This window comes from Onychomys torridus, chromosome 22 (assembly GCF_903995425.1).
Source record: "Onychomys torridus chromosome 22, mOncTor1.1, whole genome shotgun sequence".
NCBI classification, from domain to species: domain Eukaryota; kingdom Metazoa; phylum Chordata; class Mammalia; order Rodentia; family Cricetidae; genus Onychomys; species Onychomys torridus.
In genome coordinates, this window is record NC_050464.1 from 24,185,014 (window position 1) to 24,203,061 (window position 18,048).

Below are 18,048 nucleotides of genomic sequence, written 5' to 3' on the forward strand. Positions count from 1 at the left end.
TTTTTGTTTTGATTTGGTTTGTTTTTGAGACAGGGTTTCTCTGTATAGCTTTGCGCCTTTCCTGGATCTCGCTCTGTAGACCAGGCTTGCCTCGAACTCACAAAGATCGGCCTGCCTCTGCCTCCCGAGTGCTGGGATTAAAGGCGTGTGCCACCACCGCCTGGCTCCAAGTCAAGTTCTTAAGCACAACACCAAACACTCTGCATGTCCAAACATTCCAGAAAAAAAAAAAATTACAATTGCAAAAAGAAATGTGCATTTGCAAAGTTTTCTGTTACCCTGATATTGGAGCCTAGCATGCCAAACACACAAAGTCACACGCAGCCTGGGCTCCCCTTCCACCCTGTTCCCACAGATGTATCTCAGAGAGACACACTCTGGTTGCATTCTTGTGAATTATTTTTTTAAGTTTTTGCAAAGTGTTTTTTCATGTGCAACAATTCAAAGACATTGGAAACCTTCCCAGGCTCCTCTCAAGAGAATGATTGGTTATTTAATCCCGCAAAAGAAACCCTCATGTTCCACCCTGCCCAGGGCCCCTCTACCATATCCCTGCTCCCTGGGCATGAAAATCTGTGGCGGATGCACCCAGCAGTATGCTCATTAATCGAGAAAGAGCATGCCTCCCATTTTCTTCACCGGTAAAATTCTGAGGTGCTGTACAAAGACTTTCAAAATACCAGCCTGGATGGAATGAAGAAACAGAATCAATGCACAGTGGGCGTTTGAGGGGTTTGCAGGATTTGGGGGCCTCTTCTCTCTCTGAGGGGAGGATGCGATGAGGTAGGGCAGCTAGCTGCAAGCTCCTGGCAGGAATTCAAGGGCGATGAACGCAGACAAGGAAACATAGATTCATCGAGGAGGCAGCCAAACATCTCCATATGTCACTTTTCCAGTACATTTGAGCTAAAATGGCTGTGGAGTATGTGGCCAAGTAGGTTATGCTAGGGCTGCACAGGGAAGGGGAGATTGTTTTCTTGCACGTGACCAAAGCCAGACGTGGACCAATGCACGTGGGCAGGTAAGTGAGCCTGGGGCCATCACCTAACGGTGTAAACCACGGGTGGGGTGTGACTGGTGTGGGTGTTTTGCGAGGCCGGAATAAATAGCGACAAGAAGCAGAGCGGGGTGACGAGGGAAAAGAGAAAACGCTGAAGCAGGAAAGAGAGGTGGCAGCGGCTGACACCGAGGCCCTGTGGCTGTGACCCTGTAGGACAGCGGTTCTCAACCTGTGGGTCAGTTGCTATCTCTTTGAGGGTTAAACGACCCTTTCACAGGTGTCGCCTAAGACCATCTACATATCAGATATATGCATTGCGATGTATAACTAGCTAAATTACAGTTATGAAGTATCAATGAAAATAATTTTATGCTTGGGGGGGGGGTGTTCATCACAACATGAGGAACTGTATTAAAGGGTCCCAGCATTAGGCTGAGAACCTGTAATGAAGGGGGAAGGGGAGACAGATAGGTCCCTGGGAGAAAAGACCATTCCTAACCAATGGTAGGTCTGACTGGATCCAGGGACTCAGCTGCTCTCCTGTTGCTCAGCTCAGCCTTGCTAAAGAAAAAGGTGCCTGAAGCCCTAGGTCCCGCCCGCTTCCCTGATTGCCTACAAGGATGTTATTAAGACAGTCTTCTGATAACACTGCAGAGAAACTGAGATCATTTTTCACTTCCCTTATCAAGAAATGGGATAGAGAATAGCGATCGATGAATTCAGGCAAATGAATATGCAGGAGAGCCAGCCATGCAGGGTAGAGGCCATCGTTTTCCCCAAAAGAGAGCCTTGGCTTGCTACAGAGAGGCAGAAAGCAGGTTTCAGGACCCTGGGGGACTTTAGGAGCCCAAAGAAACTCAAGGTACTGTAGGTACTAATGGAAAGCTCTTGTAGGCATGAGACCAGGAAAACAGAGCCACTACCATGGTGGAGTACTGTTTAGGCCAAGCACACACACTTTAGTCTCTGTGTGTATTTTACCTATGTGCGGGGTACAGAGAAGATTCCAAGCAGGTGGATACTAAAAAACACATTACTCTAGAGAGCTGAGAGAGTGATGATATCCATGACCTCCAGCCCCGTGTGTAGTTATGACCTACAGGTGTCCACAAGGCTTGAGTTGCAAAGGTCACTCCTGCCCAGCTCTGAGGCACACATGAAGACTGGCGGTTTCCAGGATGCTTTGTTTGTTTATTTGTTTGTTTTAACTATATGGTCTCTACCCATCATCTGGCTTTCAAACCTAGTACATCAGAATTTGAGCAACAGCTATGTGTGTGTGTGGCGGGGATAGGGAGCTGTCTATTCTGTGTCAACATCTCCTCCACATCAACAGAACAGAAAATAAGGTTCTTCCTGACCCGCTTAGAGATGGGAAGCCAGCAGCTAAGGAGTCCTGAGTTTTCCCACTTGAGTTCTTCTCTTAGGGCTGGAGAGATGGCTCAGAGGTTAGGAGCACTGGCTGTTCTTCCAGAGGTCCTGAGTTCAATTCCCAGCACCCACATAGTGGCTCGCAACCATTGGTAATGAGTTCTTCTCTCGTGTGTTGATATGAGGTCTCTGGCTTCTTGACTATCTCTTGTCTGGGAGGAAAGCTGACCTCCAGAAACATCTGCTATTGAAATTAGTGGGGCTGGAGAGATGGCTCAATGGTTAAGAATACAGACTGCTATTCCACAGGACCTGGGTTTGATTCTCAGCACCCACATGGCGACTCACAACCATCTGTGACTCCAGTTCCAGAGGGTCAAACATCCTCTTCTGGCTTCCATGGGTACTGCATGCATGTACAGACATACATGCAAGCAAAGTAATCATGCACATACAAATAAATAAATAGATCATTTAGAAGAAAAGAAGTAAGCCTGGCAGCCCACATGCCATGCATTTTGTACTGCACAGCTGTCCCTAGTAAGAATCAACCACGAGTCAGTGAGGAGCATCATCAGATGGTGGAGCTTCTGTGTGGTACCAAGGGACATGGATAAGTGTGATGGTCTCATGCCCAGAGACTTCACAGCCTTTCAAGAAACATGGAATGATGGACAGAAGGTGAGGAAAAGACACAAAGAGACGTGTGAGCCGCAGCCTAGGACCCCAGAGGGACCCGTGCTCAGCCCAGCTCTGCAAGTCAGTCAGCTACAGGGGGAAGAACGGAGCAATGGCAGAGGGGACATTGGACTCTTGTGTGGGGACACTGAGCATTCCTGTGGGGACTCTACACGTATACTCTGTTCCTCTCTCTCCTTCCCCTCCTTGCCTGCCTCCCTCCTCTTCCCTCTCTCCCACTTTCTTTCCTTCCCTCTCTCTGTCTCTCCCTCTCTCTGTCTCTGTCCCTCCCTCTCTGTCTCTGTCTCTCTCCCTCTCTCCCTCTCTGTCTCTGTCCCTCCCTCTCTGTCTCTGTCTCTCTCCCTCTCTGTCTCTGTCCCTCCCTCTCTCTGTCTCTGTCTCTCTCCCTCTGTCTCTCCCTCTCTCTGTCTCTCCCTCTCTCTGTCTCTGTCTCTCCCTCTTGTAGTGGGTATTGTGTTCCCTAAAATATTGTGCGTTCCCTGAAATAAACATATCTGGGGTCAGAGAACAGACAGCCACTAGAACAAAGCCAAAAATGGTGGCTAGAAAATGGGAAGAGTAAGCCATAACAGAAGTTAGGCGGTGGTAGAACGCCTTTAATACCAGCACTTGGGAGACAGAGCCAGGTGGATCTGTGAGATCAAGGCCACTTTAGAAACAGCTAAGCACGGTGACCCACCCCTTTAATCCCAGGGAGTGGGGGCAGAAAGAGAAAGGTATATAAGGCGTGAGGGCCAGGAACTAAGGAGAAAAAAGCATGTAAAGCATGTAGTGAGTAAAGCATTCGGCTGGTTAAGCATTCAGGCTTTTGAGCACAGTTCAGCTGAGAACCATTGGGATGAGGATTCAGAAGCTTGCAGCCTGAGGAAACAAGACCAGCTGAGGAACTGGTGAGGTGAGGAAACTGGCTTGTTCTGCTTCTCTGATCTTCCAGCAATCACCCCAATAACTGGCCTTGGGTTTGGTTTCATTAATAAGAACGTTTAAGATTCCTACTACACCCTCTGTCTCTGGCTTTCCTTCCCTCTCTCTGTCTCTGTCTCTCCCTCTCTCTGTCTCTCTCCCTCTCTGTGTGTGTCTCTGTCTCTCCCTCTCTCTGTCTCTGGCTGTCCTTCCCTCTCTCTGTCTCTCTCCTTCTCTCCCTCTGTCTCTGACCTTCTCTCCCTTCCCTTTTCTCTTACTTCCTATCTCTCTCCTCCAGCCTCTGCCTAGGAGGACTAGGGACTATTTTACAAGATTTCTGAGTTTTTTGGAGATGCTACGAGATTCTAATCTTGTGTAAAATGTTCAGTTTTACAACATTGCAAATTCAAACGTGCAGAAAATATGTAAGCAGGGAAAAAAAAATAAGGCCCCAGGATCCAGTTTTTAATTCCCGTAAATATGCTGGTACCAAAGGATTTGAAAATACAATAACAAGTGGGTTTGGTTAAAAATGGCCTTAGCCCATGTGGGATGTGATCACAGAATACCATGGCCTGGCTAGCTTATGAACTGCAGAGAGTCATTGCTCACAGTCCTAGGGCTTCAAGAGCATAGCTCTGACAAACTTGGCATTCGCTTCCCAACTGTTAACAGTTGCTTGAGAACTACCCCTCATGGGGCTCATGGGTTTGTACCCTTCCCCCCCCCCCCCCCCCCGCATGAAGGCATTGCTTTAGAAGACTATGGAAACCTTGGGACTCGTGGCCTACTTGGCAGATATGGACGACTGGGTGCCCTGAAGGGTTAGAACCCAGCCCTGCTTCCCAATCCACCAAGATCTGAACAAGCGTGACCATTCTGTCTCCACCATAATAGACTGAACCCAGAAAACAGTGAGCTGACGTAGGTAGTACCTCCCTGGAGTTGCTTCTGACAGATACTAGGCTGTGGCACTGAGGGAAGTCACTAACACCCCAGTTCACGGATGCTGAGCTCTCGATGAGTCCTCCGGTGGGGGATGCAGGCTGCTCCTCTTGTAATCCCAGTCACAAGGGCTCCACCCTCATGACCTAATCACCTCTTGATACCACTGTCCCAGGAGCAAGGATTTCAACATAAATGAAGGGGAAGGACTTTTAGACCATAGCTAAGATCCCCACTGATACTTAAATACATCCAGCGAAGAGTTAGCCGCAGGGCATCCTCATCCTTTCTTCCTCTTGGTAGGTAATTCTTGTCTACAGTGAATACGGTTGGACATCACTGCTGGCTAACACAAGACCCACCCCCCACCCCATAGGGATCTTGGGGACTGTGTCATCCACATCCCACAGTCTCGCTAAGTGATACAAAATGGTGTTCTATAAACACCCCCCAAAAAAAAACAAAACAAACAAAAAAACAAAAAACAACACTTGTTTTCAACAAGGAAAACAAAACTTAGCCGAAGAACCTTTCTCCATTTAGCATTCCTGATAATTTTGCATTCCTGGGTGGTGTTAAATGTTGCTCAGATTTATAATAGGAGGCAATTACCAGACAAATTCACCATCTTCAGCTAATACGACTCCCTTCAAAATGTGATGTTTCTGAAGAAACAGATAAAAAGCCAGGCTGAAGTGATCACATTTGGGGAGGCAATTCCTTTTATATCTCTGTAAAAGTGATTACAGACAAATTTCCTTTGCCAAAAAAGCCAACGCCTAGTGCATATGTACTTTATTTTCTTGGCATCCCTCAGCCCCTTAATTTTTTTGCAATTAGAGAAAATATTTGATGATAATAACATCTCTCACTTGAGTCAGATAAATTCCCTTCCCTCCTTCCTCCCTCCCGGCTCCTCCCACCCAGCCAGCTTTTTTTATCCCCCGCCCCCCAAATCCATTCTCCACAGAAGAAATGTAGCTCACTCCTACTGCTCGTGGGTCACCTCCCCCAACCGGTATAACTTTCCCTCCATCTAGCCCTTGCCCACGCACGCACGTCAGTCTGGTTCCGTCCCAGGCCATAGCACAGTGGTCCTTATCCTGGGTGATAAATGGAACGTGGATTGTGCACAGGTGCCTTGGGACAGAAGATTGATGGGGGGGGGGGGGGGCACGGCTCAGTAGGAAAGCTTTTCTAGGGTGTGTGAGAAGAAACCTGACCCTGTAAGGAGAGGAAGGGGAGGGGAGAGAGAAGTGGGGGACAAGCAGCCTTTGGAAGCCTGTTGACTGAAAAGGAAAGAGCACACTTGCTCATCAGGGCGTTGTTGCGATTCCATGAGATGCTTTCCCAAAGGGTCTGACATGGGACAGCCGCTTACCCTCCTCTCCTCCACACTTAGGAGAGGACCGTGCTTCCAGGTCCCACCCCTCCATATCAGCCCTCAGAATTTTTACCTGCTCTGTGACAGGCCATTCTCACCATATCACGATCATCATCACCACCACCACCACCATCATCATCATCTATTCTCTCTCCCTCCCTCCCTCCCTCCCTCCCTCCCTCCCTCCCTCCCTCCCCATGAGTCTCCTATAGCAAAAGTACTGGGCACTCACTGTATCTTCCCACTTCTCACACCTCCCAGCATCCCTCATGTTGACTCGGTGTTTCTGGGAATGTGAGTAAACGTGATGTACATCACCCACCCCACCCACCAGACATAGTCGGGGCCAGGGATTTTACAGCCCTTGAGGTCAAATTGTTCCTTCTCCCCTGCCTGAAGGCAGAGGACTCAGATTCAATGGTTAAGCCATTTTGAGTCCCCAAATGACCACACACAGAAGATTATCCACTCTGTGGGATCACCTTAGTTTAAAGGGCATAAAATTGTACAGTGGGCATAGTTCCCCATCATCCCTGGCTTTCTTAAGGCTTTGTCATTGTGTCAGGCATGGTAAGAAATGATAGATCATTCTGAGCCAAATGAGGCAGAGCCTCGCTTCCCACCCAGAATGTCAAGGATGAACCCTGACACAGCGCCCTTAGTTTCTGCCCTCTCCCTGAGACTGAGTCCCAAATGAGCAGCAGTCTAGTCTGTCTTTGCACAGAGTCAGAGCAGGACCTCCATGGTCTAGCCTATCCCTGCTTCTCCACTGGCTCTTTTACCCAGGCCTGACCCTCTAACCCTCCCGATTCTACAGACCCCAACATCCTTCCGGAGACTCCCTTTTGGCCTGAGCGAGCCAGGCTCTGTCTTGCACTTGCAGCCTAGAATCCTGAGTAATACAGCTGATATCAGGGCAGAAAAATGTTTACACATGCTTGGGTGTTCTCAGCCAAGCCAGACACCCCCACCTCCCCAGCCAGATCTGATGCAACGGCCAGGCAGCCACACCCTTGGCTTCAGCTCCGTGGACACGTCTCATGAACTTACAATGCTAAAACCACCAGTCTCTGTCCATCTAGATCCTGAGGGCTGAGCCAAACTCCAAGAAGTGTCTCGGGTCCCCAAGCGGACTCTTCCCAGAATCTGGGTGGGTGACTTTCAGCAAAGACTAAAGGGACATGGCTCTGTGACCACTCCTCAGCCCTAATGTGATGCCACCAAGACCCAAATACACAGCGTCTTGGATACCTTCCGTCCTTAGACTGCTGTGTCGATGGGTCACAGGGAACCTAGCTCTGTGAAGTGGGGAGGTCAGGGCCCCCTGCTGTGAATCATAACACATGATGAGAAAGCAATGCTATCTGTTATGTGCAGGGATCCAAGGGTCCCAAGTGGCCCCGGCACTCCTCATGTGTGACTCAGAACAAGTTCTTCCAATTATGTCTTGTCCTGGAGCCTGGATACCCTGCACCAAGCCAGAAGAAAGGAGAAAGCGTGGCTAAGATGATTCAGTTGGTAAAGCGCTTGCTGTGCGAACATGAGGACCTGAGTTTGAATCCCCAGCATCCACATACAAGGCTGAACACGGCAACACACACCTGTCAATCCAGCCCTGGGGAGGTAGAGGCAGGGAAAAACCCCTGGAGCTTCCTGATCAGCAGGTCCAACCAACCAGCAAGCTCCAGGTTCTTCAGCAAGAGAACCTATCTCAAAAAGTAAAGTGGGCAGACTGGAGAGATGGCTCAGTGGCTGAGAGTACATACTGCTCTTCGAGAAGACCTGGGTTTGAGTCCCAGCACCCATGTTGGGAGGCACACAACTGCCTGTAACTCCAGATACAAGGGAATCTATACCTCTGCCCTCAGCAGGCACCTGCACCTATGTAAGTACACAGACCCACATACATAACCATAATTAAAAATAATAAAATAAAAGGTTAACCCTTCAAAAAGTCATAGTATTAATAATAAATATAATAATAATAATAATAATAATAATAATAATAATAGCTTGGCGGTGGTGGCGCACACCTTTAGTGGTAGCATACACCTTTAGTTGCATTGGTGAGGCAGAGGCAGGCAGATCTCTGTGAGTTCGAGGCCAGCCTGGGCTACAGAGTGAGTTCCAGGACAGGCTCCAAAGCTACACAGAGAAACCCTGACTTGAAAAAACAAAATAATAATAATAATAATAATAATAATAATAATAATGTGGAGATCAATAAAGATAGCCAATGTTGACCTCTGGCCTACACACACACACACACACACACACACACACGGCAAGGCGAGAATGAGTAACCAGTCATGTGAGGGAATTATTTACAGGTCCTGACATAGGTCCCCAATACCTCTTCTAGTCACCTCTCATTCACTACATCACATTACCAGGACACTAGATAATGGGCCGCAGGATTACACCTGTGCTCAAAGTATAAAAAATAAGAACCGAAACTGCTGTCTGTCAGCCACAGAGGGCCTCACCCATAGACCACAGGGCTGGGAGCGCACAGACACCCACCACCAACCTCTCCAGGAAGAACATCAGTCATGTGCCTGTAGAAAGAGCTCGGCAACCTAATAGGTTGGCATTTCTGGCGGTTCTTGGGCTGCTCCTGGGAGCTAAAGTCCGTGACAGGAGAGGGAAGTGTGACCTCCATTGGTCACTGCAGGTGTGGCACAGGGTCACTGTAAGATTTGTTTCCAAGTGCCAAGATCTTATGGAGCAGAGACCTCAGTGTGGCAGTGTGCATACTGAGTCATGGGACTTCTGTGGACATCGGCAGGACCTCAGTGCATTTACAGGTTGCTGGCATCTCAGCTCCTTCTTCCCACCCTCTTTCCATCTAAACAAGCGGGGGGGGGGGGGGGGGGGGGGGGGGGGGGGGGGATGGGCCAAGGAAAGAGCTGTTGCCTTGTTCTAATTCACACTTAATGATTGCAAACGCAACGTGCCAGCTTAGTCTCCCCACACCTGAGAACGGCCTCTTGCCCACTCTGCCATGAGCTTTCTTCTCTGAATGCTAAGAGAGTGGCAGATCCACAGAGCCTGCATGCTGATAATGCCCAGGAGGTAGGATCCACCTAGCCCACTGAATAAACCTGTCCACCTGTTCTCCAGACCACTCCACCACCCCTCCTCACAGCTACTTCAAGGTTTAATCGCTTCTGCCATCTGGAAAAGCTCCTGTGCATCTGCCGGGGCCCTTCAACAGCGAGGGGCATGGCTCCCTGGAGCTGCTATGCAGAAGTCCCGGGGATGGGGAGGAATGAGCACCTCTTTCACAACCACAGTGTCCTGGGAACTTGCCAGCCATCCGGAAGGAGTATCGGAGGACAGTTCAGATAAACAGATAAACAGGCTGTTGTGGGCTGCCTGCTAGGTCTCTAGTCTCTGTCCCCGTGTCTAGAATAAAGTCCGTAGGCCCCCTCAGTTCTAGAATTCTTTTTTGTTTGTTTGTTTGTTTTCGAGACAGGGTTTCTCTGTGTAGCTTTGGAGCCTGTCCTGGAACTCACTCTGTAGACCAGGCTGGCCTCGAACTCACAGAGACCCACCTGCCTCTGCTTCCCGAGTGCTGGGATTAAAGGTGTGCACCGCTGCCACCACCACCCGGCCAGTTCTAGAATTCTATGACGGAACCTCTGATCCCTCTGCTCTGCTGCCCCCTGGTGGACGTTCTCTGTAGCTTCGCACACGTTACCTGGCTCTCCGGGTATAAGCTGTTGTTTCCTTGTTTCCGGTAGAAAAAGAGCCTTAGCCCCACTTTTTTGTTTTGTTTTGTTGTTGTTGTTGTTGTTGTTGTTGTTTGATACAGGGTTTCTCTGTGTAGGTTTGTGCCTTTCCTGGAACTCGCTTTGGAGACCAGACTGGCCTCGAACTCACAGAGATCTGCTGCCTCTGCCTCCCGAGTGCTGGGACTAAAGGCGTGCGCCACCACCGCCCCGCAGCCCCACTCTTAACAGCCCAATGAGGGGGACATCCCGTTAGCGGTGACCATCACCCTACTCACCTCCTTATTTTTCGTCGTCCTTAGTGACTCAGCCCCTCAGCCCTTCTCTGCCAAAGATCCCCCCCCCCTTTGAAGTTCCCTCCCCACCAATTGACTCCATACCTTCTGCAAGCCTCCTCCGTGCACAATTGCAATCCTAACTTCCAGAGCTGGCAGGCACCCAGCCCTGTGCTGTGTGCTTCATGTCCACACAGCATTTAGCAATCAGACTGGCAGGCTGTGTGATTCTCTCCCAAACTACAGTGACAGACTGTGACAACATGGGGCCATGCGATTTTTCTTCATCATTCACCCTCAGCCAACAGCAGAGGTCACTCAGTGGGTGACTTAGCTCATGACTTAGAGGAACATGCAGCCTACCATGCTGTGGGCACTTGGTTTCCTGGACCAGAGATAGAGAGGTTAAAACCCAAGGGGAGAGACAACAGGGCTTACTGAGCCTTCGGAGGCCTCCGTTTGGGACACATCTTGTCCTGAGTCTTTGTATAGACATGTGACCCAAGGAACTGTAGCACCAGTGTCTGCAGGCTGCACCCAGATCCACCAAGTCACATCTTAACTGCTCTGTGACAAGATCTTGGGGACTCAAAGGCTCGTGCACCAGCATTTGGAGGCGGCTGCAGCTCACCCTGCATAAACCAAGAAAGCAGCATCCTCAGCTGTGCCTTGGTTCTGTGTCCGCCCCCCCACTACCTCCCACCATCCAAGAGGTGATAAGCATCCCTAAGACCTTAGAACCCCCACAGCAGCCTCATTTAGCCAGGCTCTGACGTTCAGAAGCCATCTTTGTCCCTAAGACAGTACCCCAGCTTCCCTGACGTGTCTGCTGCTTGGCATCAACGGAGCTGCTGAAGCGGATGTGGGATGTGGGTACCACTGCAAAGCCTCCCTCCTTCATCTGAGCTTCATTTTGCACTTTTCCTAATGGAGCCACGGTAGAATCCGTTCACCGAAGCTTAGAATATCATTTCAGGACGTAGCTTTCAACAGATAGACCGCCGTTCCTCATGGCGTGGGAGGTGGTGAGTGGGTGCCTTGGTCTACTCTATGTGGGAAATGTGACCCCCCTGCCCATCCCCCATGACGTCATTCCAGCTTCTTCCTCAGCTGTTTGTATCTGAGGCTTTGGATACCTATCTTTTGGGTGGAAATCCCTGAAGTCACATGGCAAATGTGTCCCCAGTTGTCTCCTTTTCTCATTGGCTTCAAGAGACACCTCAGGCTCCTTCTCCCAAGGTAAAAATGCTCCAAAGAATGTGATAATCTCAAGGGCAGTACCTCTGCAAGACCTGGAATGGAAGGAACGTGTCTCCAGCTGCGCAATCCTGCCCAAGGCAAGACCCGTAGGGTGGCTTTTCTTCATGACCACCTGCAAGCCTGTATTGCAAAAGATTGTCTTTACATCTGTCTGTGACCCTTCCAGCCTTGGGGTGCAGGGTCCACAAAATTTTTAGATATATATATTTGTATTATGGATAAAATATATATAAATGTATAATATATATAAATGAATGTTGGCAACATGTGGACCCTTTGAATAAATCTTCCTGTAGGCTTGTGGCCACAGTATGGAGCATGGGCACCCCCAAGTGGCTAATAGGGGAAATGATCGGGGTGTTGGCATCCTGAATCCAGCAGCAGTCCAGAAGCATCAAAGACACTAGGGACTTCCAGGTGAGATGGAAATGACAAATGGGCCCTGTCACTGGGGAGCATGCATGCTAGCAGGATGGGGTATGTCTGCAGTTGCCAGATGGCACAGCTCACTCACGCAGTTCAGGACCAGATCTCTGTCTGCTAGCCAGTCAGCCTTAAGTATCTGGGAAGGAAGGGCCTGGCAGGTGCCTAAACTATGGGTCAGGCGAATAGATGAACAGTAACAAACTAATGATGAGGACTTGGAACTTTCTAAAAGATTTCTGAGAATGTGCAGAGCATCAGTCTGTCCCCTCCTCCATCCACATCTGTCTCCTTTTCTTTTTCTCTCCGTCTCTATGCCTCTATCACTCTGTCTGTCTCTGTATCTCTCAGATGATGCCTGAATAAGGAATGGTGAACAAAGATGGAGGTGGGGGCTCTCACCAGACAGAGGTGCTCCATCATCAGCACCGGCCACACAAAGCAAGTCTGTGGAATGCCAGGCCACGACAGTTGAGAAACAGTCCAGTAAGTCGCTGCACAGGGTGTGAGGGATTCTGCAGATGGCATGGTTAAGGAGCCTGAAATGGGAGGTCCCCCTGATGATCAGGGGCGTGTGGCAATCATCAGATGTATGACAGAGCATCTGAGGTTTGAAGGAGGAGGAAGAGGAGGCAGGATGAAGGCGGAGAGGAGGGGGACAGACTGATGCAGGACAGCCTCACATTAGGCAGGATCGTGGTGCCTCCCACAGTTGAAAAAAGACAAGAAGAATTCTCCTAGAAGCCGCTGGAGGGCAGCCCTGGAAGCACCCTGACTTTTCCATTATGGCTTCTAGAACCGTAAGTGAAGAAATTTAGGTCATAGAAAATAGAGGTGATGAAAAGTGACTGGGGAGGCAGGAAGCATGTGGACAGCAGGAGGCTGGTACCTCCCAGAGCAGGGCAGGGCAGGGGAGACCCCTGGGGATGCCCGGCTGCTTTGGCTATGGTGAGTGGGTACCATCCCCAGAGGGCTTTAAGTAGTGTTCTTTGATGAATAGTTAGGGCCTCTTTGTTTTGTTTTGTTTTGTTTTGTTTTGATTTGTTTTGTTTTTCAAGACAGGGTTTCTCCGTGTAGCTTTGGAGCCTGTCCTGGAACTCACTCCGTAGTAGCCCAGGCTGGCCTCAAACTCACAGAGATCCACCTGGCTCTGCCTCCCAAGTGCTGGGATTAAAGGCGTGCTGCCCAAGACTCAATAACAGCAACTCTTCAGAATAAAACAAGCATGTGAAGGAAATAAGGACTGTAGCTGACCATAAACAGCACAGCTGCTGTGGGGAGCGTGCCAATCCGGAGCCACCACTTGACCTGTAAACCCTCTCCTGGCTGTGCATAGAAAGGTAGGAAAAACAGGTGTTCAAAATACACCACACACAAAGGCTGCTGACAGTAGCCAACGACGAGCAAGACACCGAATGTTCACCAGCGATAAGTGGGGATGCAAATGTGCTCCATGCGCACAGCTCCAGAGAGAAATGAGGTTCTGCCACATGCTACAATGTGGGTCTGGCTTCAAACATGATCCGAGTGAGAAGCTAGGCAGAAGGCCACATTTAAATGAGCTGTCCAGAAGAGGAGAATCCATGCAGATAGATAGAAAACAGATTCGTGGTGTTCGGGTTTCCTTTTCAATATCTGGGATAAACAGCATGCTCAAAAACAACATGGGGAGGGGAGGTGGGAAGGGTTTATTTGGCTTATGCTTCCAGTCACACTCCATCATGGAGGGAAGTCAGGGCAGGAACTCAAGCAGGAGCCAAGGCAGAAACTGCTTCCTGCCTTGCTCTCTCTGGCTTATCCAGCAGGCTTTCTTATACAACCCAGAATCACCTCGGACTAGGGATGGTGCCACCCACAGTGGGCTGGGCATATCAAGAAAATGCCCCATAGACATGCCCACACGTCAGTCTGCTGAAGGTAATTCTTCAACTGAGGTTTCTTCTTCCCAGGTGACTCGGTTTGTGTCAAGTTGGCACAGCTGGGAAGATAGAGTGGGAGCGGTTGCTAACAGGAAGACAAGGCCTCTGCTTAGCACTGCACGCGTTAAAAGCTTGGCGGTGCCTGTAGTGCTATGAGGGGATAGTGGTAGGAAGAAGTTAGGCCATCGGAAGTGTGTCCTTCAAGGAGATACTGCTGCTTCCTGTCTCTCTGCTTCCCAGATGCCATGAGGGGACTCACAACTGCCTGTAACTCCAGCTCCAGGGAATACAGCGCCCTCTTCTGGCCTCTGTTGGCATCTGCTCTCATGTGCACAGACACCGCCTCTACCACCTGCTCCCTCTAAGATACTCTGCTGGCCATGGGCCTAAACAATGAGAGCCAAGCCAATGAGAGCCAAGCAACTGTGAGCTGAAACCATAAGCTGAAGCCAACATTTCCTTTTGGGTTTTTTGTTTTGTTTTGTTTTGGTTTGGTTTGGTTTGGTTTGTTTGTTTGTTTGTTTGTTTGTTTTGAGACAGGGTTTCTCTGTGTAATTTTGGTGCCTGTTCTGGATCTCACTCTGTAGACCAGGCTGGCCTCAAACTCACAGAAATCCACCTGGTTCTGCCTCCCAAGTGCTGGGATTAAAGGCGTGTGCCACCACCACCCAGCTCCACATTTCCTCTTTTTAAGCTGCTTCTCTTTGGAGTTTGTTACAGTAATGAACAGCCAACACAGGTTGATGAGGCTGAAGATGATGATGATGATGATGATCATGATGATCATGATGATGGCTACCCTACATCATGAATGTTCTAATTCGTGTTGCAAGTGGTTAGGATGGGAATTTTATGTTATTGTCCTTTACCATTAAAGGGAAGACAGTGTCTGAGCTGGAGAGTAAAGGGGTGGGCCTGTAGGAAACCTGCTGACTCTTCTGGAGTTTCTGGACCCATGAGAAAACATTTGAGATGCTCCAAACACTCCAGTCATCCCCATGGCCATGATCTTGCCCATGAGACACCAGCCTCTCCCAACCCCAGAGACTCCTGTGTAAATAACACCAGGACAGTAAAGGCAGAGAGACACCACGGGGACCCTTCCACAAATATTACGGGACAGGCTTATGCTGGTCCGGGCTGGATCCCAAGGGTATAAATCTGTAGTCATCTTGCTCATGGCCTTCCTTGGGCTCTGGTGATCTTCCTCAAACTTCTCTTCTCTCTTCTAGGCCTTTTGCACTTCTGGGTTATTATTATTATTTTTTAACAATACCTTGTTCATTTCTTCACAATCTGCTGTGATTTTTTTTTCTGGATGTATTGCATTTATAGATCAGTTTAAAGACAATTGACATCGTGGTTAATACCAAAACCAGCAAGTCATGAGCATCCATCTACCCATAGGAAACTTCCATGCTGCGGCCAGGAGGTCTGTGCCCACCCACACTCATATTGAAATAGCAATCCCTAGTGGGATGGGATCAGGAAGTGAGGTCTTTGGGAGGACACTAGTCATGTGATGACATCCCTGTGGCTGGTACTATGGCGTTCTGACAGAGGCTTTGGAGTGCTCCCTCACCTCATCCTGTCATTGGAGAACCTGAAAGGGGCCCTCACCAGACATCAGCTCAATTGGGTCTTTGACCTTGGTTGGACTTTTCATTCTCTAGAGCTATGGAAAATACATCTTTCCCATTAATCCACTGCCCAGGTCATGGAAAACTGTTTTGCAAGCCCAAAAGGACTAAGAAATGCCGCTTTACGGGGCAACATGTCAGGACACTGGAAATTACAGATAGCTTGATGAGGTGCTGTTCCAGGCATTTCCAAAATTATTTTTAATTGTGCGCATGAGTCTGTGTTCATGCACATGAATACAGATGCCAGCAGAGCCCGGAAGAGGGGGTCAGATTCCTTGGAGCTGTAGTTTCAGGCAGGGATGAGTTGTCCAGTGTGAGTGCTGGGAACTAGTCCTCTTTAAGAACAGTGTGTAACAGCAATACTCGGCTTAACTACTGAGCCACATCTTCAGCCCCCGTTCTTGGCATTTTTACAATGAGCTGGCTGCCCTATCCCAGAGGTCCCCCAACTACGGGGTGATACATGCCAGTGAATATCCTGTGAATTATATATGTGCTCCACCACCACCTTCCCATTAGGGAAAGGCCGTTGCCAGGCAGAAGAACCCTTGGGGGAGGTGGTTTCAAGGCTGAAGAGGAGGTGTTGGGAAGAGATCTGGATGATAAGAAGGAGGAACGGTTCAAAAACCTGGAGGAGATGGCAGCCTTTCCTCCCATGAAAGCTGTGAGTGTGGTATGTCCAAGCACTAAGCAGAAAGGCAAGGCTGGAGCAATTCAGAGACATACAGGATATGAGGAATGGAAATGTGGTGGCAAGACATTCACATTCCCAGGAGTCATCGGCTGCCATGGGGAGTGATAGGTCAGGTGACTTGGCCTGCTGTAAAGTCTAATGCTGTCACCCTGCTTGGCCAGATATTCACAGCCGCACAGGAATTTCACTCTCAGCTTGCAGTCCCCCACTTACACACGACCTTTCTGTCGAGGCTGTCGCCCTATGAGACTTCACCAAAGAAGCTCGAGTCTACTCCTGCCTTGGAGAGCCCTCAGGCTTTGAAAAAGGAGAACCGCACTTGTCTGTCTGGCGTCTATTGTCACTTAAAGGCCTGCTGAAGAAAGGTCCAACATGGGGGTTTCAAACACTGAGAAGCCCAGAGTGCATTCAGTGTATTTCGAGACTCAGAGCTCCTTCAGAGGAGAAAGGGAAGAAGCATCAAGGAGCACGGTGAGCCTCGTGCTCTTTCTCTGTCATGGTTGCCCTCTGGAAGCCAAAGCCTGAGTGCGCCATCTGAACTTCAGAGGCAGGGGGATTTCCACGTCTGTTTGAAAAGGTCACAAGGCAGCCAGCCAATTTTCATCTCTAAAAATCCTCTCTGTTCAGATCTTCGATTCCCACTTGGGTGTCCCCAGTATTTCAAGACCGACTCAGAGCAAGTGCTTTGGGTCCAGATTGAAGTCAGGACATAAATGCGTTAATAACTCCAGACATAAAATATAGAGTGGAGCTTAGGGGTAGAGTATGTGCATAACATATATGAGACCTGGGGTTCGATGATCCCAGGAAGGGGGAGGCAAGGGGAGGAAGAAGAGGATAAGAGAGAAAGAGGAAAAGAAAGCCCTCTCCTTTTTTTAAGATTTATTATTTATTTTATGTGTGTGTATGTATGTATGTATATATATATACATATATATGATATATCTGTATGTGTGTGTATCAATCAGCAACAAGAACTATTCTAATGGTTACACAAACATACTGAAAAGACAGCTGAAAAAAATGTGGTGACCATTCTAATCCTATCTCTCTAAATAAATGGGGTGGGTTAAAAACCATTCAACAGAAAGCAAGCACAGAGATCCTCAGGGCAACAAATGCCATTGCTTTTTCCATTAAAAGTCGGGAAGAGACATTGGCATCCACAAGTAGCGTTATTGCTCCATGTGGACTAGGAGTCTCTGTAGATTTATAAATAAAAGCCTCACTATAAACATCTGGGATGGGATAGTAAAGCTTCTTTTTTCTAAATAAGGCTGCATACCCTCCAAAAATAAAAACTAGTAAAATAAATTAATGGTACCAGTAAATAAAGCAGTGTTTTAAGGCAGACAGATTGATGACAAATCTTCTAAGTTATCTTCTATGTATTAGGCCCTAAACAGCTAATATAAACGGAAGAAAATACTCCATTTGCCCAAAGTTATGGGAGCCAAATGGTATTTAAATAAAAGTATACAACGGAGTTTAATGGTATCTTATTGGGGGGCCATAAAAGAAGATCTACAGAGATGGGCAAATATAGACAGTCAGAGAGAGGAAGAAGTCCTAAAGCCACAGCCATTAAAACCTTGTGGCACTGATACATAAGTCCAGAATGAGTCCAGATGTCAGCTATCACAGAGCTGTGATAACTAACATTGATTGAAAACAGAGTCACTAACATTGATTGAAAACAGAGTCACCCAGGAGTCAGGCTTCCAGGTGCAGCTAGGAGGGATTATCTTGATTAGGTTCATGAGTGGGACGACACTCCCTGTAAGTGGGCAGCACCATC

At 48.6% G+C, this 18,048-nt stretch overlaps 1 long non-coding RNA gene across 2 annotated transcripts; it reads left to right on the forward strand.

Moving 5' to 3' along the window:
* Window positions 1-567: 567 nt before the first annotated feature.
* On the forward strand, window positions 568-13,083 carry LOC118572151. Of its 2 annotated transcripts, none has more exons than XR_004943472.1 (5): window positions 568-1,021; window positions 11,868-11,988; window positions 12,346-12,480; window positions 12,707-12,794; window positions 13,057-13,083. It is a non-coding gene; the product is annotated as an uncharacterized LOC118572151 (long non-coding RNA). The 2 variants fall into 2 exon arrangements; XR_004943473.1 differs by lacking the exon at window positions 568-1,021 and adding an exon at window positions 8,101-8,187.
* Window positions 13,084-18,048: the final 4,965 nt, after the last annotated feature.